This window comes from Phocoena sinus, chromosome 4 (assembly GCF_008692025.1).
Source record: "Phocoena sinus isolate mPhoSin1 chromosome 4, mPhoSin1.pri, whole genome shotgun sequence".
Classification (NCBI taxonomy): domain Eukaryota; kingdom Metazoa; phylum Chordata; class Mammalia; order Artiodactyla; family Phocoenidae; genus Phocoena; species Phocoena sinus.
Genome location: NC_045766.1, coordinates 65,107,954 through 65,135,124, shown reverse-complemented (window position 1 = coordinate 65,135,124; position 27,171 = coordinate 65,107,954). Strand labels below are relative to the sequence as shown.

The 27,171-nt window shown below is 43.6% G+C and overlaps 1 protein-coding gene across 19 annotated transcripts in view; it reads right to left on the bottom strand.

Annotated features, from left to right (window-relative positions):
- LPP (LIM domain containing preferred translocation partner in lipoma) overlaps positions 1–27,171 on the bottom strand; it is a 700,519-nt gene that overhangs the window by 551,558 nt on the left and 121,790 nt on the right. The window contains exon 1 of one of the 19 annotated variants that reach the window (XM_032629892.1): positions 20,928–20,947. The exons of 17 other annotated variants lie outside the window; for them this stretch is intronic. The gene's annotated coding sequence lies outside the window, so the exon portion shown is untranslated. Of the gene's footprint in view, positions 1–14,907; positions 15,347–20,927; positions 20,948–27,171 lie in introns of those variants that run through there. One more of the 19 variants, XM_032629903.1, reaches the window with a different exon arrangement.

Below are 27,171 nucleotides of genomic sequence, written 5' to 3'. Positions count from 1 at the left end.
GTCAGTTTTGAACATCCCCTCTGATTTCAAGGTGAAACAAAAATGGTCAAGTTCTAGTCATTTTCACTTTCTGGTTCTTGCACCCTTGATTCCTGCGACCCCCTTTGTAAAAGGTAACAAAGAAATGCATGTGCTTCCATATAGTCACCCTTCACTAGATATGGACAAAGATGAGCGATGGAGATGGAGAGAGATAAGTGAGTGGTAGATGAAATGGCCAGGGGAGAGATGATTAATTAGATGGATGATTGGATGAATAAGCGGAAGGATGGATGGGTGGAGGCATGGAAGTCAGGCAAATGTAGATGAGAAGATGCCACACAGACATGCAGAAATTCATAAAGAGGCAAAGAGATAAATCTATGACAAAAAAGCTCAATCTCAGGACCGAAATACTAGCACAACTCCCTCTCTAGCCCACTGCTCCTTAAATCTCCATTCTTAAGACTATCCAAAGGTTTCTCATCATTACATCATCATATTCAAATATATGGTAACCATAGTATTATGTATCTGCCCAGCAATGGAAATTGAACCCTTTGGGCAAAACAAATTGACCATATCCTCCTAGTAAGAGAAAATAAAAATTCTTCCAGAAGGCATCAAGCAACTTTTCTAATGCAGTACATTCATGAGACTACCCTTACTATGTTTCAATGTTTCTCTAATTAATGTTATGTTAATTAAGAGAAGGTGGCCTAATAGATTTTGTTACCGTCAGAATTTTCTCTAAATTAACAATTCACAGGTGTAATTTTACCTTAAAACTGAGATCATAACTAAAAGTACTGCTAAACTCCAGCCCAATATATATTACTATAGGATGAAGTGAAATACGTCAAATTCCTCTACTGTAAAAACAGTGTCGGGCTTCCCTGGTGGCGCAGTGGTTGAGAGTCCGCCTGCCGATGCGGGGGACACGGGTTCGTGCCCCGGTGTGGGAGGATCCCACATGCCGCGGAGCGGCTGGGCCCGTGAGCCATGGCCACTGAGCCTGCGCGTCCGGAGCCTGTTGCTCCGCAACGGGAGAGGCCACAACAGTGAGAGGCCCGCGTACCGCAAAAAAAAAAAAAAAAACAGTGTCAAGGGCCCCTGCCTTGTTTTAAAGCAAGTTTTCTTCTTGATAAACAGTCATCACTTAATAATAGAAACAATGGTCAAATATATCACAATAAATGCAAACACAGCACTCACATAACGCAACATCATGCAGTGAATAAAATATGTACTTTTGAAGAATATTTAATGACATGGGAAAATGTTTACACTAAAATATTACATAAAGGAAATGTATACAACTAAATATGTGTAACATGCTCCCTCTTTAAAAAAAGAATAGAGTGGTTATATGTGTAAAATAGAACGGTGGTTATCTCTGGATGACGGGTTATGGGGGGTTTAATTATCTTCTTCGTACTTTTATGAACTTTAAATTTCTAAAATGAGTGTATATAACTTTTATATCTGAAAAAGAAAAGCTTATTTTGTTTTAGGAAAATGTCCAGCAGCTGTGCTAAGGTAACAAATAGGAAGGGTTTGTTTGATTTTCCTGTTTACATGGTATTTTCATATGCATTAGCAGCTCATCTGATCCATTCAACAATTCAGAGTGATGGGGTCAAGGATCCCCACCGACGAGCAGTCAAGCTCATTTAGCAAAATGGGACAGAGCGGACCCAACTCAAGGTGTCCTGGTACATTATCGCCTTCTTTACAAGGTCCATTCATTTATCTCAGCAAAAGAGTTTTCTTTTTCAGGGATGTTTTTCTAAAGGGGCTCCAACCTTGTTTTGCTCTCCTCCCAACCCCAAAGTGTCAACATTCTATTAAAAAAAAAAAAAACAAAAAACTACACATATAAGAATGCCTGGGCTCCCTAACACCTCACCCCAGAATAGGAAGGGAATACTGTTCAAGAATGACAAAATGTCCCACTGTTGCTATTTTCAAAGCATATAAAGCCAATTATCCTAATGGGACCAGTCCAATCTATGAAGGGCATGTCCAGGCACAAAACTTTTTTAAAAGACACGGTCTGACCTAGATAAAGAAATCTGAGACAAGGATTTGAAAGCTGCTTAAGATGACAGAATACTGAGGGAGGCTTCGAGTCAGCAGCATCAAAGAAGCACCTCAGCTCAAATCTTGCTGGTCTTGGGATGACTCACCAGCACTGTTGTGATGCCTTCCTGCCCCATTCATCAGACAAGTTTTTTTCCATTAGATTTATTGCCGAGGTGCTCCCCAGTAAGGTGGTAAGATCAACTCTACAGTTTTGGGGTTTTTTTCTTTTTTCTTTTTTTTTTTTTTTTGGCTGCATTGGGTCTTTGTTGCTGTGCACGGGCTTTCTCTAGTTGTGGCAAGCGGGGGCTACTCTTCATTGTGGCATGCGGGCTTTCTCTTTGCAGTGGCTTCTCTTGCTGCGGAGCATGGGCTCTAGGTGTGCAGGCTTCAGTAGTTGTGGTGCACAGACTTCAGTAGTTGTGGCTCATGGGCTCTAGAGTGCAGGCTCAGTAGTTGTGGCACACGGGCTTAGCGGCTCCACAGAATGTGGGATCTTCACAGACCAGGGATCGAACCCGTGTCCCCTGCATTGGCACGCAGATTCTTAACTACTGTGCCACCAGGGAAGCCCAACTCTGCAGTTTTAAAATAGGGGAGATATGACTGAAAAGTCATAACATTGATTCTACGTACTACACTCAAAAAAGCCCAAGGAGAGTAAAATGTCAGTTGAAGGAACACTGGCCTCCATTTCACCTCTACCACTAAGTAAACACACCAGAGTCTGTTCTGGATTTTTTACTAAAGAATTAGCTGATTCTGACAAAACTTGGTGTATTACTAAAGGCATAAGACAGATTAGTTAGGTGGGGAAAATATAGATGAAAAGGCTGGGCCTGTTTAGGGCCTGTGGGCAGGAATAGAGGTTGTTTTTGTAAAAAGGGTGAAACCTACAGAATAAGATAGAGCCTCATGATTGGCCTCATCTTTAATGGGAATGAGTTAGAAACTCCTGCTCTCAGTCCCTGTGCTGTGGAAACTTCTAGAACAGAACCCATAGCACATACATGTGGGAACAATGAGAATGTTGTTGGGCAAAATAAACACTCATTTTGGGCATGAGCCTGGGGAATACACGAAGTGGATGGTCAGGACACTGAGCCTTGGTTCCCTTATAACATCATCCAGCTTCCTCTCCACCCTCCTTGACTCTCTTTTCAGGCCCTGAGTTTGTCCTTCCCGTCTTGGAATCCACAGCTTAAATATCTTTTAAAAAGCTTTACCTCTAAGCACTGCACAACATAAGTTAACTGAAAAGAGTAGATTTTAAGTTGGAGTGCCCACTGGAATTACCCAAAAAGGTTTTCAAAATGCAAATGCCCGTGTCCATACCCAAAGATTTAGGGATGCAGACTGAAAATCTGAATTCTGATAAAACTTCCCTAAGGGATGCCGATCCACAAATTCAGGTGAGAAACTATTGCTATAGGGAGCAATCACCAAACTGGGAACTCAGGAGAACCAATGGGAAGAAAAGCAATGGGGTACATGGGCAAGTGTCCCCAGGAGGACCAAGTGGCCCATAGGTAACCCGCATTCATGGTGGACAAAGGGAGGAAAGGAGGACCGGAGAGTAACCAGGGTAACAGACAGGTGCCCCATGGGAAGAGCAGTCTGTCCTGTCAAAGATCTCCAGAAAAGAGGATCCACTTAGGAGACATGGAGTGAGATAAACAGGGAAATTTGGACAGGATTAAGGTTTTGCAGGGATGGGGATGGGTTTGCAAAAGGTATTCACCTCAAGAAGGCTAATTAATCAATTTATACAATATATTCAATTTATTATCTTGAAAACAGACAGGAGCTAAAAATAGATGAGCATATCCTCTGCACATTTCTTTAAATATTGCTGTAACAACAACAGGATCCAGATGAACCCTGAATGGAAAGAAATTTGTCATCGGCCCCCAAATCAAAGATGTATAATCCATCATGGCCACTAAATTTCTATGACAAATCTCTTCAGCCAAAACAAGGTAGAGCGCTTAGCTAATTACAACTCCCTGATCCCTTTGGATGTCAAAACCAAGTCCAATTCATTTGTCTTATGAGTCCCTATAAACAAATCCTGTCACGTCAATACGAAAGCCCCAATATAAAACAAAAGATTAATCTGGCTGATGAAACCTAGTCCAGGTGTGCTAGGATAATGATCTTCATATTTGTCTATCATTGTTTCATCTGTAAAATGGGAATAACAGACTTCTCTCCACAGTATGAAAAAGAAATAATACCCTAGGCAGTTGCCAAATAATGAAATACTTAGCTCTACTTGCTAAATAAATGAATTACATAATTAAGATCTACGTTTCCTTTGTTTTTCTAAAAGCAACATCTAGTTCCTAATTTGCATCATCAACCTATTCAAACCTGAATTTCAAGAATCCCTTCTGCTTTATCCAGAATTCCAAATATGGAATTTTTCTATTTGATTAGATTCTCCCACTTGTTATCATTATGGAAGCTATGCCTTTACCCTGTGGATTTCTTCATCCAATGACATTCTCTGGAAAGAAGTCTGGGAGGGAAGCAAAGAGTCTGATATTCACGTGTGAGGTCTGAAGTTTAACACTGAGGCATGGTTGCTATTTCTGAAATGGGGGTTGATTCTGTGACTGATGGACCATAGACCCTGAGACCTGTTTACTCTAGTCTGAGTTATCTAAGTGTGTCCTTCAGTGCTTCCCAAATAGATGAACCAGCCTGAATGACTGAATTACATTACTCTCTGCTCAGAAAACTGCCCCTCACTTCACAATACAGCTCTGTTCTTCCTTCCAGCCTCCCACTACTGCCCCTAAAAAAACTATGTTGGGATCTGGGTAAGAGTTGTGGGTGGGCGGGGGTGAGGAACCTGGGGATGGTAGAACATCTCTTTTCTACCTTGCTTTATGCCCTTCCATGTTGGACTCTCTCCGCCCCCCCTTCCCCTTGTCCACAGGGAAGAAGGGGTGAATTATCTAATTACTGACTCTGGAGAAGGAACTGGGCATGGGCAATTCAGCCCCTTCCTCCCAGTCTTAGGATGTACCTGACTGTGGGAAGCATACCCTCCCTGCCGCTGAAGGTGAGGAATTTTATAGGCCAAGTCCCCTATGGGGGAGTTTTCACAGGTAGAAGATACATGAGAGGAAGAGGGTAACTTTGATTCAGGAATGCTGTGTTAACAAGCCCACCGAGCTAACAGGCCTAAAGCCCATTCTCCAACTAGTCTTTATCTCCAGCTGCCTGACGCTGCATTAACTTCAACTGGTTTCTAGATGAACACACAAGAACAGGAGGCAGGATAGCAAATGGTGCTGGAACTGAGGCTTAAGGGCCAAGGCAGAGGCTAGATTAAGCCTCAACGAACTCCCTCCAACCCCGACACATCACCTCGTCTGACCACAATGAACATACCTGATCTTGCACGTGACTTTGCACGGGGTACTTTGGGGCTTCTGCCTTCACTCACACTCTTCATTCATCCTCGAACTACCTTTCCAAATCCTTCGCTGGCCCCACCCGACCCCCAGGCCAGGATTACCTAGCCTTCTCAGATGCAGCCAACCTCAGGGACCTCTCCATTCCCTGAATCCTCACTGCTCATTCTCTCTGGGTCTTTATGACTCTGTAATCACAGACATTTTTAAATGTAGGTCTAATCTCTGGGAGAGTCTTAGTTCCTTCGCTGTGTCAAGTCCCAATCACCTCCTCCCCGTCACTGCTCCACTGGCAAACGTTAACTAGTGTTTATTGAGAACTTATTATGTACCAGGCATAAAACTAAGAGCATTATGTTCATTACCTTGTTTAATCTTCCCTAGGAAGTAGGTACAGTTATCATTCTCTAGAAGGAACAGGGTCTGTGCTCAAAAAGGCTCATCATGCCAAGCACATCTCACTGTGTCTGGTATAACTATGGGAGTCTTGCAGACTTGAGACAGAACAGCAGACGGGGATGGGAAGTGAGACTCAGGGGGACTAAATTCAGTCCCAAACTGAGGGTTCCACCTTCACTGCCTTGACCTTGACCTTCACCTACATTTGCCCCTGGCTTTAAGGAGGAAAAGAAGTCTCACTTTAAAAAAAAAAAAAAGAAGAAAAAATGGAGAAAAAGTCCAGGTGGTCACTGCTCCATGGAAGGTCTAACTACTCAATGTGAAAAGGCTCCCCAACCTGAATCCTTGCTCTGAAAACAGAGGTCTGGATCCGTGTGGTTTTGTCATGAGATGAATAACAAGCCCCGAGGATTGCTCGAATTACAAGGCCCAGACCAGATCCACTCAAATATAGCTGGAAGCTTTCTAGTAACTCTTACTGTGCATGGGGAATGAGCTGCTCAGAAGTGACTCACTTACTGGAATCCGTGCTGCCTGCATTACTCAGCTGATATTAATACACCCACTTGTTCATTAAAGTTTAATTGGCGTTCATGTGAATTGGTTTCACTGGATACTTAATCAAAGAGAAGTGTTTGTGTGTGAAGTGTTCACATACAAAGCTAGAAAGCACAGCTCTTCTCCAGCCTCTGCACACTTCCACTGGCTGCTCTTCTAACTCTGTTGACACAGTAAGTTAGTCAGAGAGGGTGGGACAGTGATCTTGAAAAGAGAAGGGGGAAAAGCTGTCCAAACACAAAACAGGAATCAATGATAAATCCTCTGTACCACACTAGACACGGTTCCCTAGCGCATCAGTGACAGTCTGACACTGGCCAGGACTCAAATGCCAACTCCTCAATACAAACGTGTTCCTTTTTGGAGTTCATTATCAAAACTGCAGGGCTCCTTTTCTCCCTGGGCACCTGTCTCCCAGACGTACATCTTTATTTTTCAAATGGGTAGATAAGGAAATTAACCATCATTCAACATAATCACACACTTTTCTTGTACTGACAAGCAAACCATGAACGCAATCCCAAACGCCTATTTATACAATCAGGGCTGTCAGTACCCTGTTATTTCTTATCGGATATCTCACTAATCAACATTTCTGGAAATGTAAGTTTTTAAAGCTCTTGAAAAGACCGTGCATGAAGTTGGGGAGAAAAGATTTCAAGTCTGGTGGCTCTGGTTGTACTATCAACTTTTCCTTAGGGATGGTCACCGTTGTAAAGTACGCATGACTTCCTGGCCCAAGACAAATCAAGGTGGGTTAAAAAGTTGACACTCTAGACTAACCCTCAGAGACTGTAGGCTGAAAGGCAATGTACTGATTTTTTTTAATTTTTTTATTTTTTAATAAAGCTATTGAGATTTGATTCACACACCATACAATTCACCCATTTAAAGTCTATAATTCGGTTTTTAAAATACTCAGAGTTGTGCAACCATTGCCACAATCTAATTTGATAACATTTTCATTGCCCCAAAAAGAAACCCATACTCATTAGCAGTCACTCCCTACCCCCCACCCCATCCCTGCCAGCAGCCACTAATCTACTTTCTGTCTTTATAGACTTTACGAATTTTCCTACTGTAAACTTTTCATATAAATGGAATCACATAATATGTGGCCGTTTGTGACTAGCTTCTTTCACTTACCATAATGTTTTCAAGATTCATTCATGTATCAGGACTGCATTCCTTTTTATTGCTGACTACTACTCTGTTTTATGGATATACCAAATTCTGCTTATCCATTCAGCAATCCGCCTTTTAAAAATAAAATAGGGCTTCCCTGGTGGCGCAGTGGTTGAGAGTCCGCCTGCCGATGCAGGGGACACGGGTTCGTGCCCCAGTCCGGGAGGATCCCACGTCCGCGGAGCGGCTGGGCCCGTGAGCCATGGCCGCTGAGCCTGCACGTCCGGAGCCTGTGCTCCGCAAAGGGAGAGGCCACAACAGTGAGAGGCCCGTGTACCGCAAAAAAAAAAAAAAGGAACCATCCAAGATGGAAAGTCAAGGGGGTCACCTGTCCAAACCAAAGGAATTTCTGCCTCCTTCAAAGCAGGCTTTTTAAGACATTGTCAGGAAGCTGGCAATTCACCCAGAAGTTGCCACCTAAGAAACCATATACTGTGAAGGAAAGAAATAGGCTTCCAAAGTACATGTAATCTAACCATACTCTGGTACATGAGGCCAATAACACAGCACTGGGCTTATTTGGTGCTATATGTCTAAGGGACTCAAAGACATTTGCCAAAGAGAACTCAGTCCTTCCCACCCCCTAAGCAAGTGTAGAGTTGACTCCTAGTCATTAAGAAGCTCAAGAGCATCTTCCATTCCTCTGTCCTGTATTCCGAGGACACACCTGAGCTCCCAGACGAAGGTACTTTGCCATCAAACAAGAAGTCCAACTCATGTTTCTGTTTTTTGGAGTGCAGGGATGTATACATTCCTTGGATCCAACTCATGGAACATGAAACATTAGGTTTTCACACAAACAAAAACAATTGACACACTTAATGAGAGCTTCTTTGACTTAAAATTTCTACCAGCATGAAACCCTCTTTAATATATTCATCCAGTTTGTACATCAGTACAAGTGTTCCTTTTTAAATTCCTATAGCAAGTTCATACATCCTGTTTCCTAATTACCTCATGCAAAAAAGGGAATTTAGGGGCTTCCCTGGTGGCGCAGTGGTTGAGAGTCCGCCTGCCGATGCAGGGGACACGGGTTCGTGCCCCGGTCTGGGAGGATCCCGCGTGCCGCGGAGCGGCTGGGCCCGTGAGCCATGGCCGCTGAGCCTGCGCGTCCGGAGCCTGTCCTCCGCGACGGGAGAGGCCACAACAGTGAGAGGCCCGCGTAACGCATAAAAAAAAAAAAAAAAAAAAAAAAAAAAAAAAAAAAAAAAAGGGAATTTTACTTTCACCTCTCTTGTTCATTAAAGCAAGTTTCAGGAAATACTTTGACATTTGATTTTTAAAAAACACATGCTGATTTAACAGAAAGTTTTAGAGATTCACTGCTGCTTATACTTGGGGAGAAACAAGTTAATATCAAATCATAGTCAACTTTTTAACCAATGGGAAAAAAGAAAAATAAAGGGGAGCATTTTTCAGGTTTATTGCAACTCTATATAACCTAGATAGCTCTTGGTAAGACCTTATTACACCCGAACGAGGGTGGTGAAGCAGAAAGCAGCCTAGAGTTAAAGGTCCTACGTTTGCATCCATCACTGCTTTAAGAAAACTCACCTCATCTCTCTGAACCTCAGTTACATCATCTCTAAAAGGGAAATGAATGACAAGCTCCGCCTTGCCTACCTCATGGGGCTGTCATAAGGTGCACATAAGAAAATGTGTATTTAAGTGCTTTGCAAACCGCAAAGCCCCATACACAATGTGAGGTATTCATAATATGAGGCATTATCTCAATATCCTTTCCTATAAAGACATTTTTTAATGACATGAGCAAACACTTGTGCCTTTCTGTTTCTATTTTGAATAAGCCAAGGAAACACCCCCAAAATCAGCACTACCAGTTCCAGGAAGCTTCACTCTTTCACACACACGCACACACAAGCCTTTTAACAATAAGTGCTGTATAAGACAATAAGCCCAAGAAAAACACCAGCTCCTGAAGAATCTTCCATCTCTGAGCTATCCTCAGGGGCACAACTTTAAAATTAGTGTCTTCCAGTGTCTTATTTTTTGAAGGTGTGTGAAATATCTTAGAGTATATCACCTTTCAAAAACCGTTATGCCAAAATCCCCACCCACCTCCTTCTGGTGCAGGAGAAATGGTCCCAGAAAGAAGTGGCCCCAGCATATCAATGTCTTCTGGAGAGGAGGGAAATGGGAGCCAGCACTGAGGACAGGACCAGGCAAGTGCAGACTGAGAGAAGACAGAACCTGCCTGGATGACACAGGAAAAATTCCACCCTACAGGCCATCTTGGATCAGCAAACTGACCCTCAGAGCCACATGGCAACGCTCCAGGAAGCAGCTTATCAAGGATGTGGATGCCTTCAACTCCCCACGCTCACTCTATCATCTGAAGTTGACTCTCTCAACTACCATCTGCAGATAAGCAAAGATCAAGGACAGAGAAGCCAAAACTTTTCCAAGGTCCTGAGTGGCTGTGCAAATGCAATTCCTATGTCCCAGGCTAAACTGGTTCCCGGTCCTTGAGTGAACAGGCCAGGGTCCTAAAACAGGCCTAAACCGTTCACTTGGTACCTGTCCATCATTGTAGCAGGACGGAATAATGAGAGCTAACACTTACAGAGGGCTTGCTGTGCCAGGCACCATTAAATATGCTTTACACACATTTTTAACTTATTTTTTAGCTTATTGAACCCTTACAACGACCCTAGCCATATGAGATGAGGAAACCGAGGCACCAAGAGATGGAGTTGTTTGCCCAAGGCTCTATAACAACACGTAGTGGGCAGATTTAAACACTGGTGGTCTGGCTTTGATGGCCGTTCTTACCCGCACACACTCTGCCTATCCCTGGGTACTTCCCACACTGGCTGAACACCCACCAGGAGCCAGGCACCACTGGAGGCTCTCACATATATTTTCTAATTTATTCTCACAGTGACATTGGGAGACAGATTCTATTACCTGGAATTCAAAGAAAGACACAGAGACTCTAGGAGGTCATTTAACCAAGGTTTTAATAAACACTTAGAAGCATACTAGGATTTGAACCCCTGTCCAACTTCAAGTTTGGTACTCTTTGTAAACATCCAGGTTCTGCCCCAGCTCTGACAGCAGCAAACTACACAGTCCTCTAATCATCATTAGCACTGTCTATCTATATCTACCTAGCTATCTACTCATTCAGTTTATGACAAGTGGTGCAGCAGAAAGAACATGTGTTTAGGAAACAGGAAGACCAGAGAGGTTCCATCACTTACCAGCTGTGTGACTTGGACAAATTATTTAGCTACTCTGTGCCTCAGTTTCCTCATCGAACCAATAGGAACAATGATAACAGTACCCATCACCACCTCGAGGATTGTTATAAAAATTAAATGAGATGGTGCATGTACAACATTATGACAGTGACCAATACATCATCAGTGCTGAATAAGAATTCACTAATAATTGAGTGAAACCTGAAGATTAAATGGCATAATCTAAGAACAATTCCCAGTAGAGTTCCAGTCATATAATAGCTGCTCAAAGACAAAACTGATCTTCATTTGTTGTGCATTTCCTCTGATAGTCTGAACATGTCTTGTCTCACAGCCCCCTCTGACTCAGTCCCTAAACCCCACCACATGGCCAGCACATAACTCGCACATTAGAGATGTTCACAGTCAAGGATCATATGATCCTTCTCTGAACTTACTGAGGAAAGAAAATCTAAGATGCTAATCTAAGATGCTAACTTCTCTGAAAGGTTGGGAGCGTTGGTTGTCCATTTTCACCGGAAATGTTACCTTCAACGTGAAAATTACTATCCTTAATTGAAGTCCTAAAACACACTAAAAGGCCTCAGTTGAATGTTCTTATTTATTTCTGATACATTTCTCAAGAAATAAAGAAGAAAAGTGATTTCCCAACCTCCACATTTTTAAACTTTTTGTCTGTCTTCTCTACAAAGACTACCACATTACTTATAAAATCATTTATTTTGCATCAGGTCCTTCTCAGATGGTCATCACAGGGCTTTCCTCAGTCATTCACTAGTGAGCAAAAGAGAGGAGAAAGGGAAGGAAGGAAGGAGGGAGAGAGGGAGAGAGGGGGAGAGAGAGAGATGGGAGGAGAGATTGTAAATACAATAAATAGAGGACATTTGACATTAAAAGAAAATTCATATGGCAGAACTGCTTCAACCAGGACATGAAAGGAAAAACAGCTGTAAAAGTACATCATTAAATTTGGTGGAAAGGAAAAAAGTGTGTGTGTGTGTGTACAGGTGTGTGTGTATATGTGTTTAGGTGTGTGTGTATGCACACACGCACATATATGAAAAAGAGCTAAGATGAAAAAACCATCCACCACTAGGCGGGAGAAGGGGTGCCCACGCCAGGAGTTTTGGGCAGCGTGCAAAGGGTCACAGTGCTGCCAGGGCCCTGGGGCTGGAGGACTAGATTTGCAGCCCAGCTGTGCTGTGTCATCCAACTGCCCCATCTGGAACAAGCCATTTCAACTCAGTCTCCTATGCTCAGAATGGAGCCCCCCACCCCAGGACTGGTGTGCGATCTAAGCAACAAAAGAGATATGAAAGTGTTTTGGAAACACCTGTACAAACATAAATGGGCATTAGTAACCCGTTTATTCCAGTGCGGAGGAGAGCGACTTTTCATCTGAGCCACCGTGCCTCAGAAGTAGAATCTACTCCCATCCCAGCCTGCTTTCAGCACAGGAAGAAGGGATAGAGACAGTTTTCCAGGGAGGGGATGCTTTTTAATTTCTCTATTATTTCCACAACAAAATAGCAAAGATCTTCCCCCCTTTTGTTTTTCCAAATAAAAATAAATTATAACCCTACCTTGCTAATAAATGCAGGTTGGAGCTGTCCTTAAGTAAAAGCTTTTGATAACAAATTACCTGCACTAACTGCTGTTTTACTGCTGAATTTTTCATTGTTGCTTAAGCACAGCAATTATGCTAATAAGCCTGGGAGGATGGTACATCGACTATTGAATCTGACAGATAAAATATTCGATGAAATGCTCATCTCACCTGAAAACTGGATATCAGACAGCCTTATTAGTATTTATGGATATGGCATCTTAAACATGGTTTTTTTCAGATGAATATATATGAAATCAATGTTGTCTCCTAATACAGCCTGCCATTTCGGGGCCTCTGTGTGCTCTAAATTCAAGGGGACGATTCTTCATTGCCTCAGCGTTGCTTCTTGACAGAGAAACGAGAACTTATTTATTGGTCATCTCTGCCACGGAAAGAATCGGGCAATAAAATGTGTTTCTTCCTGCACCTCCCTCCCTCTCTGCCCATCCCATCTAATCCCCCCAAAAAGGGAAGGTAAGAACTGTCTTTCTGAGCAGAAACAGGAGGCAGATTTGACAGCAACAAGAACCATTTGTCAAACCATCTGGCTTCTCTCTTCACCTGACAGGAGGGAAGAGTGATGTGTCAGAAAGGACAGGGAATTGAAGATCCAAAGAGCTGGCTTCTCATCTTGAGTTTTGCCATTTCCTCCATGCGAGGACTTGATGGGACTCGGTTTCCTACAAAGGGACCTTCAGAGCCCCATGATCAAGTCTCTCTGAGAAACAAGTCTCCACGCAGACATAAAAAATGGGGGCCAAAGCCCCAGTGTCTATGAAGAATGAAATATTATAAGCCAAGGTAGACACATCATGGGAACCTGAGATTCTAGAACTTGTGCTTTGATTTACATTTACACTGTCCCTCCTTACCGTGTATCCCCAGTATATATTTGAAATGGTTCAGCTTAAATTCAGAGGCCTCAGACACCAAATACAAAAAAATAAACAAGACTGGACTGTTTACCAACTGTCCTCAGGAATTTAATTGGTTTTCTTCTTTGGTATCAAATACATTACTTCTGGGAGGGAGCAAAGAAGAGAAGTCAGCTGCCTATTTTAAGCAACAGAAACTAATGCTATCTGAATATTGCAATATTATTTATTTTAAAAAATCCTTCTTTAGGGGCTTCCCTGGTGGCACAGTGGTTGAGAGTCCGCCTGCCGATGCAGGGGACACGGGTTCGTGCCCCGGTCCAGGAAGATCCCACATGCCGCGGAGCAGCTGGGCCCGTGAGCCGTGGCCGCTGAGCCTGCGCGTCCGGAGTCTGTGCTCCGCAACGGGAGAGGCCCCAACAGTGAGAGGCACGCATATCAAAAAAACAAAACAAAACAAAAAAATCCTTCTTTCCTTTGATTTCCATATGAACCCCATAAAGCAGGAAAGAGCAAATCCTCTTCTCCAGAAGCTGCTGTAGATAAGAAAATTAAGAATCAGAGAGGACTTCCTCATTCAGCCAGAGTACGCGGGTTCTGGGGTTAGGATGAGCAGTTTTGCCTTCTGACTAATTCCAGCCTGCCACCAAGCACACTCAGGTCCTCTGGGTCATGGGCCTGTTGACTCACCCCAAATACCCAAGTTACTAGTCACTGCTGGACAAGAGAGGCAGTGAACAGGAACCTCAACACCTACAGCAGCCACATCAGTGACTTCTCACACCACCTTCAAGGCTTCAAAGGGCTGACACTCCTTCCAGAAGTTTCTCTCCCCCGGGTAGGTCGTAGGCATGGAAAAATTCAGGCTTGCCCGGAATGGAGGAATTTGACATGTTGTGACAAAACTGGGCACAGATCCCAGGACTCCAATTCACTCTGGGGCCTTGGAGAGTCCCCTTCCTCTATAAGCCACCGTTTCTTCCTCTGTGCCGCTTCACCTTTTCAAGACAAAAGATGTCCCTTGGCCATTAGCAGAAGGGAAAAGAGAGAGAAAATGGGCTTCAAAAATACAGAGTTCAATGCAACTTACAGAGGGCCCTCACATCCCTTTCTTCAGCAAATCCTCACAATGCAGCCAAAGCTGCACTGATTATTATCCCCATTTTGCAGATAAAGATGTAAAGGCCTAAAAATTCAGAAATTCCCCCCAGATAACACAAGAGCTAGGAGATCCTCAGCGCATAGCTGGGGGTTAGGGGGAAATGCTGGTACAGGTGGTCAGCCCCAAGGCAGGGTAGAGCCAGTAGATTCTATAGGCGTTAAACATAATGTTCCAAGACACACCACCTCCAAAAAACAGAAAATTCTGGCATTCCTTTAATATTAGTGATCCACACCACCCATGGGAGCTGACCCACTTGCTACCATCCCCCTCTGCTTCACACACCTAGAAAGTCCAGACATCCCTTTATCTTTAACATACGAGGACCAACAGTGCAATTTGCAAAGCATCATCACAACAAGTTCATCAAGTAGGAATCAAAAAGCCATGCGCTAAGAAGTCTACTCACTCGCCCAATTTTCACAGGTCTCACAAAGCAGGGCCAGCACCCAGGCCCAGGCCCCCTGTTCTTTCCACTCGATTAAGCCACCTCTGAATTGCCAGGGCCACCATCTCTTCAGTAAACAACCACAGCAGAAAGTCAGCTCTGAACTGAGACATCTCCCAACAGAGTAATGATTCGAGTCATGCTTCGAGGAATAATTTCTGGGAAAGCAGAGGAGGTGATGCTATCAAACAGTGAAACTTAAAACTCCTACTCATTACTTGCCTGGGAGGGAGCAGGAAATGGGGCTGAGGCCCTTTCCCTACATGCTCCCCCTGCCCATTTCTGTCACTCACAGTCATTACTAAACTTAGCGCTTTAAGCAAATGAAAGATGTTTCCTAGCTGCATGGCCTTGGGTAAATCCCAACCTCTTTGGTCCTGTTCCTAATACACACTTATGCACCCATGCACATACACAGACGCACGCACGAGCGCACGCGCACACACACACACACACACACACACACACACACACACACACCCCTTAGGACCATCCCTTCTTTTCCCTAGTGGGATGGTGACAACAGAAAGCCCCTGTCCTGCTTAGCCTGAGAAGTCCCGCAGCTACACCATAATTGTTCATGTGTCTCCAGCCTCTGCACCCAATACTCTGACCAGAACCCTCCACGTCTTCCTTGGGTTTCCTAATTCCCATCCTCCTTCTGCTAAGCCCCACTTCTCCATCCTCACCTGCCACTCTCCTCTGTTAGGCCTGGTCACCTCCACCCTGGACCAGCAATAACTTCTCTCTCCATCACCAATCTCAACCTTCCCCTCGCATCCAAAATCCACCTTTCCCTAACTGAAATACTGCCAGCTCTCCGACAAATGAAAGCTCTTAAAACATCCTCCACTGGACTGGCTGCACTTCTCCAGACATGCTCTGGTTGGTATCCTCCTAAAATCAGCATCTCCATAACTAACTCTATTCTACAGGTCTGGTTTCTAGAGAGAAAGGTTTTGTGCCCAGGACACAGGAAGGAAGTATGGCGCTAAGGGGAACTTCAGTCAACACCTCTGAGACACATCGCCCCACAGCGTACATCTCACCACTCCAGAGAAGCTGGGGCAGTGGGAAGGGTCAATCCCCGGGCCAGATGCTGAGAAACACCACCTTGCTAGGGCTTTTACAAACATTCTCTAATCTTTACAACTGAGCATGCAAGGTATATTTAATGCCAAATAAAATCCATTTAAATTGGGGCTCAGAGAGGTTTAGTAACTCAGTCTCACTAAAGTTATATAAATCATCCTAATTCAAGCAGCCACTGGAGCCGGGCTCATAACCAAGTCGATACAATTTCACTGAGATTCTCTGTTGGTGAACCATGTCCGGTGCTACCTGCCAGATGCTTTGCCTAGATAATCTCAGTTAACATACATAACAACCCCTCCTAGTAATTATTAGTGTCCCATTTTACAGATCTGGAAATTAAGGCCACATGCCACACAACATGTCTCTGGCACATTTAGGACTGGAAGCAGGGGTCCTGGACTTGCTCTTTTTCTCTTTCCTCCGTATCACGCATCTTTTTCACACCTGAAGTCTCTATCTCTATCTGTGATGTGTTAAAGGGTTTTTCTATGCATGAGTCACTAGAAGCAACACTCAAGTGCACTGCAAGTCAGGAAAAGGTGTTTCACAAGCAGCAATTGAGTTAAGATCCCCATAGTGATGGTGGAAGGTGGATTTCTGGAGCACGCCATGTGCGTACAGCCTGACCCTGGACTGTTCCCAAGGGTCAGAGTCACAAAGCAAGGCTGGAGTTTCACTCAGTTTCACAAAGCACACCTTGACTTGTCCACCTTCCTTGTAGCAGGGGCAACCGCAAAGTCTTTTTCCAGAAGATTTATAACCGAAGTCAGAAATCCAGAGGTCATCACATAAGCCACTTCCTCCCCTTCAAAAGGAAATCTTTTCCTTTGTTGAGGAGCACGGGCTCTGCACGCGTGGGCTTCAGTAGTTGTGGCACGCAGACTCAGTAGTTGTGGCTCACAGGCTCAAGAGCGCAGGCTCAGTAGTTGTGGCGCACGGGCTTAACAAGAGAAGCCACCGCAATGAGAAGCCCGCGCACCGCAACAGAGAGCGGCCCCCGCTCACCACAACTAGAGAAAGCCTGCGCACAGCAACGAAGACCCAATGCAGCCCAAAATAAATAAATTAATAAAATTGTTTTTAGAAAGGAAATGTTTTCTGACACAAGGAAGGTTGATACTCCAAGAACTTGAGAGCTAGAAGAAGAGATGGCGCATCTTGACCTAGCTCACTGGGAATGTTACCAGCATCTTAAGCAGACATCACCTTTCCCTCTGCCTCTGGAAGAACAGGATTAAGAAGGAGCCGGGGAAAATCTGATAGCTGCTCTTAAGAGCTATAGGTCCCTAAATCAGTTCCCAGAAGCCCTTCTAATTCCTTGGGTTAACTGTAGATAACCTTCCAACCCCTCAGGCCTCCTCAGTAATTCAATTTAACACATATTTACAGAGTGCCTAAAAATGCCAGCTACTGAGCTAGGCTCCAAAGGCTCAGAGATACCCGCCTTCTGCAGATCAGAGCTCAGAAACAGATAACCCATTAAAATACAAGATGGTCTGAGAAAGCGTTTCTGAAAATACAAACCATGGGATGGGGAATGTAGGAGCAAAGAGACTGATTCCAAACGGGAAAGCTGATGTTTCTGAGAAGGCGGAATTTGAGCTAGGTATGGAAGGATGCTGCCGGGCATCCATAGCCGGCCAGGCAGAATGGCCCTCCAGGTGGGATGAAGAGTATGAGCATGGGGTAGATAGGGCGAGTCAGGGAGCAGGGGGAAAGGCAGCCTGAAGTCAGATGGGGTAGGGCCCTGTGCAGGCTTATCACGTATATTAAGGACACTGGGAGGCCGGAAAAACACAAGGCAAGTCTCATGACAGAGGCTGTGAGCTCACTATTCTCAGGGCACCCCAGCAAAATAAAACCTACCCCTCCAAAAAACCAAGGAATGTACATGTATATGCAGCCAACCTCCTAGCATGCCACAGACAGAACAAGGAAAGACATGTTATCACTCACTCATGCCCCAATATGGCCTCTTGAGGCTGGACACGGCACCACAACCTCCAGTGTTAAAGACAAGGAAACAGAAGCCCAAGAAAATATATTGGTGAGACCTGGCAATTCAGAGCTGGAACTGGGTGGCCAAAGCCTGATTCTCCAAAGGCCTATAACATCATGCAAAGTATGGTCTCTAAGACCCAATTTAAGCTAAGGACAGAGATTTTTTAAAATGAATAGAGGAAGAAAGGTAAGAAGGTAGATAACCAAGGAGGGAGGGAAGGAAGAAAGGGAGGAAACAGGTGAGAAGGGAAGTAGGTGAAGGAAGAAAGGAAAGTCTCCCAAGGCCACAGTGAGAAGGGAAAACAGTATAGGTACCACTGCCTACGGATAAAGAATGATTATACATAAGTCAAACAAAGGGAATTCCTTAAAGAAACTAAAAATAGAGTTACCGTATGATCCAGCAATCCCACTCCTGAGCATATTTCCAGTGAAAACTCTAATTCGAAAAGATACATGAAGCTCAATGTTCATAGCAGCACTATTTGCAATAGCCAGGACATGGAAGCAACCTAAATGTCCAACAAGAGATGAATAAAGAAGACATGGTACATATATACAATGGAATACTATTCAGTCATAAAAAGGAATGAAATAATGCCATTGGCAGCAACATGGATGAACCCAGAGATTCTCATACTAAGTGAAGTAAGCCAGACAGAGAAAGACAAATGTCATATGATATCACTTACATGTGGTATCTAAAATATGAAACAACTGAACTTATTTACAAAACAAAAATAGACTCACAGACATAGAAAAAAAAAGAAACTTACGGTTACCAAAGTGGAAAAAAGGGTGAGAAATAAATTAGGAATTTGGGATTAACAGATAACACACTACTATATATAAAATATATAAACAACCAGAACCTACTGTATGGCACAGAGCACTATATTCACTATCTTGTAATAACCTTTAATGGAAAAGAATCTGAATCTATAATAGAAATGCATCACCTTGCTGTACACCTGAAACGCTGTAAATCAAGTATACTTCAACTAAAAAAATAAGTAAATAAGTCAAACATGGCACTGCAGCTCCAAGTGACTGTTTCAATTTTGATAGTCCCGGTATTCTTTTGAAAAAACAAAGAATGTAAACTTTTTACAAATAATTTTTGAGGTTTTTTTTAAACCAAGAAATAAATATATATTTATAGCAATATAAATGTACAGGGGAAAACTAGACACATACTAAATTTTTAATGATGGTTCCTTCTTGGGAGAAAAAAGGATGAGGGAGTAGGAAGGGGTTTGGTAAGTTGCAGAAAGGTTCACAAACTCACTCACTGCCTGCATCCTCACCCTTGCAATGTAAGTTTCAAGCTTCTCTACCCATGTTACTACAAAGTGTGTATTCATTCATGGACCCATAAATTAATCCACTGCCTGTTTCATAATCCACCCTACATGTCTCCATCTTATCTATAAATACGTAAAAGATTTTAAATGCTTTATTTAATTCAAAGGTCTCCCTACTACGAGTAACGATAGCAACATTTACTGAATGCTTAATATGTGCAAGGCGTTGTTTTAGGATTTCACATGCATTATTTCACAGAGTCTTTCTCTGTTCTATCATTAGCCCCACTTTATAGAAGGGGAAGCTGAGTCACAGAAATTAAGCAACTTGCCTAAGGTCGTGTAGCTACGAAGCAGAGGATGCTGGATTTAAACCCAGACAACCTGACTCCAAAGCCTGCCCGGTCTATACTATGTCTATGATATCACTCTAATCCACCAGCTGATTAACTGAAACAAAAAGAGAAATGGTGAGGTGACCCTGTTCCAGCTCCTGGTGAACACAGCTTCCTTTCAAAGACTCATAAATCATCTGTCGAAAAAGCAAGTCTAGAATTATACCGGGAATCACAATAAAGTCAGCAGATTCTAGACTCCAGATACTGGTTTGTTTGGGGTTTGTTTGGGTTTTTTTTTTTTTTTTTTTTGGTAACTGATATCTATTTCCTCATCTCTCACTTCTGGCATTTCTGCTGATTTCCAGGTTTCCTCAGAATTACTGGCCTCCCTTCCACAGTCACCATCAGACGTTCCCCGTATCCTGAGATGCAGTACACGTGGCCCATGAACTTTGAAATCATTTAGTAGAGCAGACTGCTCTCTTGCAACCTCCTCTTCTGTCGAGGACATCAATTTCTTCTTAATGACGTCGATTCTACCCTTCCTAGCTCACAGATCATCCCCCTTCCCTTGATAGAGATGACTGACAGAGGCAGAAAACAGTCATCTGGGCCATTACATCACCCTCCCCAGGTTACAGAATACTAAAGGACTCCCTCCCCTGGAGCCCATTCTAATCCCCTCCCTGTCCAAGAAGTAACTGGAAACGAAAGGCTGTGATTGGCTGCCAATTACATCATTGCTCTACAGGCCTGACTGAACTCTTAATTAAGTGAATGCCACTTTACTTCCTCACCTGACTCCGGATGAATAAATAACCACAAAGAGAACAACATGGGGTGAAGGCAGTAATAAACTATAGCCTCTGGCTCAGGTAGGAAAGAGGAACCATTTGCTGGGGTCACCTGTCATTAAGAACGATTTGGTCACCAGGTGAGGACATACAGTTCTCTATAGTAAATTAGAGGAATGATTCAAAGGGGACCAGTTTCAGCTGACAAGAGCAAAAAGAAAATCAATTTCAGGTTGCCAGGACAACTAGACTTTTCCTGCAAGAATAAATTTGATACAGCCCTAAAATCTGACAACTAAATGTTTCCTCACATTACATCATATCCCCAAAACGTCTGTTGAACCAGTCAGATTATCAAGTCTACTAACTACTTTCTATAACATCCATAAGACACAGGATTGATGCTCTTGGCTCCAGTCTGGCTTCCCTCTAGCAGCTCCACTCAGTACCTTAGTTTTACAGTGAATGAGGACTATGACGTGCTTCTTCAAATAAATCTGAAAGCTTATCATTGTCAGGTTGTCCTTGGATCCTGGAAAAGGGAAGGTGAACACCTTTTGAATATACATCCCCTAATGGCTGAGATCTATACCCATGTTCCCTGTCGTATCATTCACCAACTACCCCTTCCAAAGAAGGGGTCCAAAGTCATAGAATTATATTTAACACAATGTTGGATCTAAAGGGACTTGGGAGATGACCCTTGTTTTACCAGAGAGTGAATCCAAGATACAGATAGGCAAAGCGATGGCTCAAGGTCAATACAGATGGTCAACAGCCAAGTAAGGACTGGAATCCAGGTCCTTTGATAATGGCTTCTGGGTAATTTCCTTAAATAGCTACCATCATTCCACCTCTGCCTTAGAGACTCTGGGAGCTAAAGTAAAGTCCACTTGGTCTCCTATTAATCCTCATGAGGCAATGACCCCAAATGGCCTTATCCCAGGAGTTCAAAGTCCTGACCCCAGATCCAATAATATCTGATGAGATGAGCCTTCTCTATGCGTTTATGTTCTCAGAAGGCTGACTATCAACTTACCTCCAGGGGCTATTAAAAACAAGAGCAGCTAATAAATCACTGGAAAGCACTCTGCAAATGTAAAGTAATACAAAAATGCTAAGCACCAATAATATAAGTGGCCCAGGCTGAGGCAGGTCCCTGGAGAGCAAATGATTTCAAGGGGCTGAGCTGTGCTCACCATCATCCACCAGAAGATGTGAAGGTCATGCCTCTCTCTAAACTTCACTCTCTTTTCTTAGACTGCTCCCCAGATCTCAACTATACCTCTAGGCCTTATTATAACATATTGTATTATGATGGATATGCAGGAAGGTACTTGCTATCAGTTCATACAGTCATAGAGTCTTTGATAAGTGTGGAGAAACAATGAGAGGAGATCAGAATCCAACAGACAGGAAAGTAAATGTCAAGCTGTCCCTCATTGGTGATAAACCAAGTAAACCATGAAAAACAATGAACCCGTTAGAAGGTACCTGTCAGCAAATCCAGCCTTGAGAGCCAATTTAGAATCTGATGAGAGGTCAGAAGAATAGAGGGCTCTGGCTACAGGTGCCGAAGGGAGAAAGAAGTGAGGAAAGAGCATTCCTTCCATCCAATACCTAGTCCTTGACTCTCATAAGCAAGGCGAGCAGAAAAGGGCGGGAGAGGCAACCAGGGGTGAGTAGAGTAATTCAGAAATCAAAAGCTGGTGCCAAACCCTGTCATCACATTTTGTGTGATGTTGGGCAAGTTACTTAAACCTCTCTAAGCCTCAATTTCCTCATCCATCCAACACAGATAATACTACTACCTACTACACTGGCTGGCTTTGAGGATTAAATGAAAGGAAATATGGAAAACAATTTAGTCAGTGCCTGACATTTAGTACACGTGCAATAAACAAGAGTTATCATGCTAACCAGAGAGACTGGGGACTGGAATCCAGCACAGAAACAAAAGGCAAAAAGTAAAGCATGGGACTTCCCTGGTGGTTCAGTGGTTAAGAATCCACCTGCCAGTGCAGGGGACACGGATTTGAGCCCTGGTCCGGGAAGATCCCACATGTCGTGGAGCAACTAAGCCCACGAGCCACAACTACTGAGCCTGCGTGCCAAAACTACTGAGCCTGCGCTCTAGAGCATGCAAGCCACAACTACTGAAGCCTGCGCACCTAGAGCCTGTGCTCTGCAACAAGAGAAGCCACCGCGATGAGAAGCCCGCACACCACAACAAAGAGTAGCCCCCGCTTGCGGCAACTAGAGAAAGCCCGCGCACAGCAACGAAGACCCAACGCAGCCATAGATAAATAAATAAATTTATTTAAAAAGAAAAAGTAAAGCATGATGTTAGAGGTCAAGATCATGGGAACAGAGAAGAAAAGCTCTATGCTACCAGTTCTACTTTGTATCTACTAGGGAGTTATCATGGTCGCATTCCCAAATATCAGATTTAGGGGTAGATGACAATAACCCAGAAATGGTCAGGCATCTGCAAACCTCAGACTTGAGTGGAAATCCAGAAGCACTTGAAAATTCAATCACTTGATCAGTGTAACGGTCAGCTCTCTGCATTTGAGCCACTAAAATCTAGGATTGAGTAATAAATGTGGCTCCAAGAGTCTCATCCCAAAATAAGAAACAAATTTTAGTTTTTGTAAAATGCTCCCCCTCCCACCCCCAGTTCATTTAACAGACTTTAACACACATGGACAGTCCATGCTTCCTAGGGAGGTGAGAAATGGGCACAAGAACCATGAAATTAAAGAGTAAGTCCCATTAAGTCAAGCCCAGATAAAGAGACATGAGACTTCAGAGAAGCAAAAGAAACTAAATTTACTGAGCTTCTATTCTGGCAAAGATGCATGATAAGAACTGAGAGGAGAGAATCAAGGAAGACCTCCTGAGAGAAGCACCTATGAGCTGATAATCTGCTGGAGCACATAGGATTTGGGGCCACATCCATCTCTTCAACAGGATCCTGACGATGCAGTGCTGCTGGATGGGCAACCAAAAGCTCCAGAGCCACCAGCCACCCTTCCCTCCAGGTTCCAATTGGCAGCATGGGCATCTACCCACCATTCCATGCCTGGAGGTGAAGCAGGAGCACAGGGAAGCTAGGGTGTGAGCACAAAGTCGGGAGCAAGCCAGCATCAGGGCTCATCTGCTGCGCCCCCATGTACAAGGCACAAGCAGACATAAAGAGGAGACAAAAAAAGAAATGAAGAAAATATGGGCTTCTCGGTAAGACAGGGTGAGAGAATAAAGGGTGTTGAGTCAGGTTATGAAGAGAAAAAAAAAAATGAGAGACAAGAGAAAGAGTAGGAGGAAAGGGCAGAAGGAAAGAGCTGGTGTGTTGTTTGTGGTGTTTATTGCTTTAAGCATAATTCTGCCAGATCATTTTTTTAAAAATCATACTTGTGTTAAATCCTTCAAATGTCAGCTTGAGAGGACTTTGTTTTATTCGCTGAGAGGAGTTCCTGGAATATAGTAGGTGCTGAATAAATATTTACTAATTGAATGAATAATGCTCAGCTACAGTGGGTCACTGTTGCTGAGAAGAAAGAGGCTTTGAAAGTCACCAAGAAAAACAGCAAGATTCTGTTTATACTTCAGTTCATTCACTTTCATAAGGTGGGATAACACAGGTGAAAACGTAGTTCATGGCTCCTGGTGGGCAGTCACCGCATATTCACCAAATTTGAATCAGACTGACCCACGCTTCAGGACAAAGGAAAGGCAGGCCATTCCCTGGATGAAATCCCTCTTATACTGATGATTCAAAGGCAGGATGGGCCCTGACCATTCCACTGTCTCCTTTGGAGAAAGGTGCCATTTTCCATCACTTGAGAATACCGATGGTCTGGAAGTAAAATAGAGGTGACGACTACAGACTCCGTAAAAGACGTAACAGTTGAGGAAGAGGACAGGATCCAGAAAGGACTGGATTTAAGCAGGGAATTAAAGCCTTGCCTATCAATTTTCATGATGTTCCTTCCAACCCTCTCCTAACGGTAAATGGAAGGCTTAATTCCTAGCCAGTTCAGAAAGTAACTTTGCCCACAATGAGGAATATACAGTGACTTGAAGATGGAAACACTAATTGCAAAATGATGAGAGGGGTCAACACCAACCATTTCACTCTACCACCATAAGATCTACCAGAAGTTTCTATAGCCCGTTATTATTTATTACACATGAAGCACTTTCTATCTGCAAAGTGCTTTGGAATCGTGTTTTATGAGTTACTCAGCATTCTTAAATCTAAACACAGCTAAAGCCCTAGCGGTGGGGGGTTAACCCTGTGATTTACTTATTCATCACACTCAATGGGTCCATACAACTCCTCCCAATGACTGAACAAGTTGAGGAAGGGGCAAAGAAAGCACAAAAAGTGAAAATCCAATCAATCCAATTCTTTTGTCAAGGCCCCTGGTACCGGCAGTAAGAGGTACAGAAATATATCTGACACAGCTCTTGACCTCAAGGAATTTGTAGTCTAGGGCTATCTGAGGGAATCTTCATGCTCCCTTGCAACTTGAAGAGTTTGCATTTCTAAGAAAGTATAAATAGTTTTCAAATCCCGTGTGCAGAAACATGTTCCTACATGATCCAAAATTTGAGCAATTATTCAGATATAATTCTGGTCCCAAAAATGGAGTTGAAAGAATACAATGTGGGCTCATTTCCCCCAATTTTCACCTTCCAGAATCAAGATAAGCAGCCCCAAATCATGTAAGAGGAAATTTGAGGAGAAATGAAAGTTAATAATCTCTCTCAAGAGCAGACAGCCAGCCCAAGGAACTTACTCTAAGAAGAAAACATAAATTTAAGAGAAGGATTCCATTTTCATAAAGCCACTTAACAGATGAATAAATTAACACTGATGGAAGTTACAAATAGTTTGGGTGTTTCTCTAAACATTAAAGATCAAAGCGTTTGGAGCAACTACCCCCTACAATAAGAGGTCACATGAAGTAGTCAAGTACAGTCGGACATAACACCTGATGAGGATAACAGAGGAGGGACTGATGGATGAGAGGAAAGATGGGGTATTCTACACACATTTTAAAGTCCTTCCCAACCCTTGGTTTATGATTCACTTCTACGGATCAGCATCTAGCACTAAACCTGGCACATATTAAATGTCTGATAATTTTTAGTTCTTTGCTGTCTTAAGTAAATGAAAGTACACGTGCCAAGAATGAACAGTCCCAAACTAGAAATCCTCAGTTCTGTTCCCTGTCATAGTGCCCTAGTTGAGAATTCAGCTGTGAAAGTGAACTGACTGTCACATCACCCTACTCATCACCAAGACTGATTCACCAAATATTATGGCTCGCACAATTCACAACTAATTAAATACCATCTTCTACCATCCTCTGATGGGGGAGGTGGGTGTGTACGTGTGTGTGTGTGTGTGTGTGTTTATCCTGATTTATTGGATAGGCTGAAGCTTCAAAAAGAAACACAGTGCAGGCATAAAAGCACTAGACAAATCTCGGCCGTGCCATCTTTTGCCCTGCGACACTGGGCAGCCTCTTCAACTTTATTTGAGCATCAGTTTGCTCTAAAGTAAAGTGAGGGTATATTCTTTAGCCTGCCACCTCACCTCTGAGGATCTGATGAGTTAATGGGTGTGGAAAAGGGTTAGTCCACTGGAAAGCCCTGTAGAAACCTACATCACATATCATACTCCCCGAAGGGTTAGTCACAGCCAATAAATTATTACTGTTTATATGATTGGTCTTCCGTGTGGTTTTCTCATAATATCACCAAGGGTTTGTAACCATTACAATGTATGCTTTCTACCAAAGCAGAAGATACACTGTGCTCAGTTTCCTTAAATATCCCCTAACTCACTGGTAGAGTCTATCACAGAGGCCCAGGATCCTGATTCATTCTTCTCAATTCCACTCCAGCCCCAGTTACGCTGCCTGGTCATGGTGCGCAGTCTCCTCTTTTTATGCACACACCTACCTCCGTGGCACCAGAGGGCTCAAAGTCAAGATGAAGGCCACCCATGCAAGGAAAGGCTGCAACCGTGAGTTGGAACTAGACTGAAGGGAGTTGAATGCCTTGCTAAAAAATTTGGTCAAAATAGTATAATGAGTGGGAACCCACAGAGAAGCCATCCTGTCTTTGTTCTATTGGACATTAAGGAGGACTAGTCAGAACTCTGTGCAAGTTGATGAGCTCAGTATGACCGGGGATATGAAGTAGGAGCAATACGAGACATGAAGCAACGATCTGGAAATACGTTCAATTAAATAACCTCCAAGGCCCACTAGCATTTCACTTTCCAGATGGAGAAATGAAGGCCTAGAGACCTGAAGCATCTTGACCAAGTCACAAAGAAAGCTCACGGCACAGGTGCCAACAGAACACAGACCTCTTAGCTCCCACTCTCTCTGGAACAATCGCTCTCTGCTTTCTCAGTACTTGCCTGTCTCCTCCTCCACCACCTAGGACTTAGCGTCTATGCGGGAGCATTTATTGGTCCCATCGAAGGGGCCGTCGCCGCAAGGCAGAGCGGCACCGGAGCTGAGCCTCAGCAGGGAGAAGGGGCTCCCCTGGATGCCTGCTGAACCACCATGGGCTCCTCCAAACAGCACCTTTCCACGAGCGCTCAGCGTGCCGGTGGCCATGGGCTGCCATCAAGACGGGAAAGCCCGAGGGCTGGAACGTTTTGTCAGG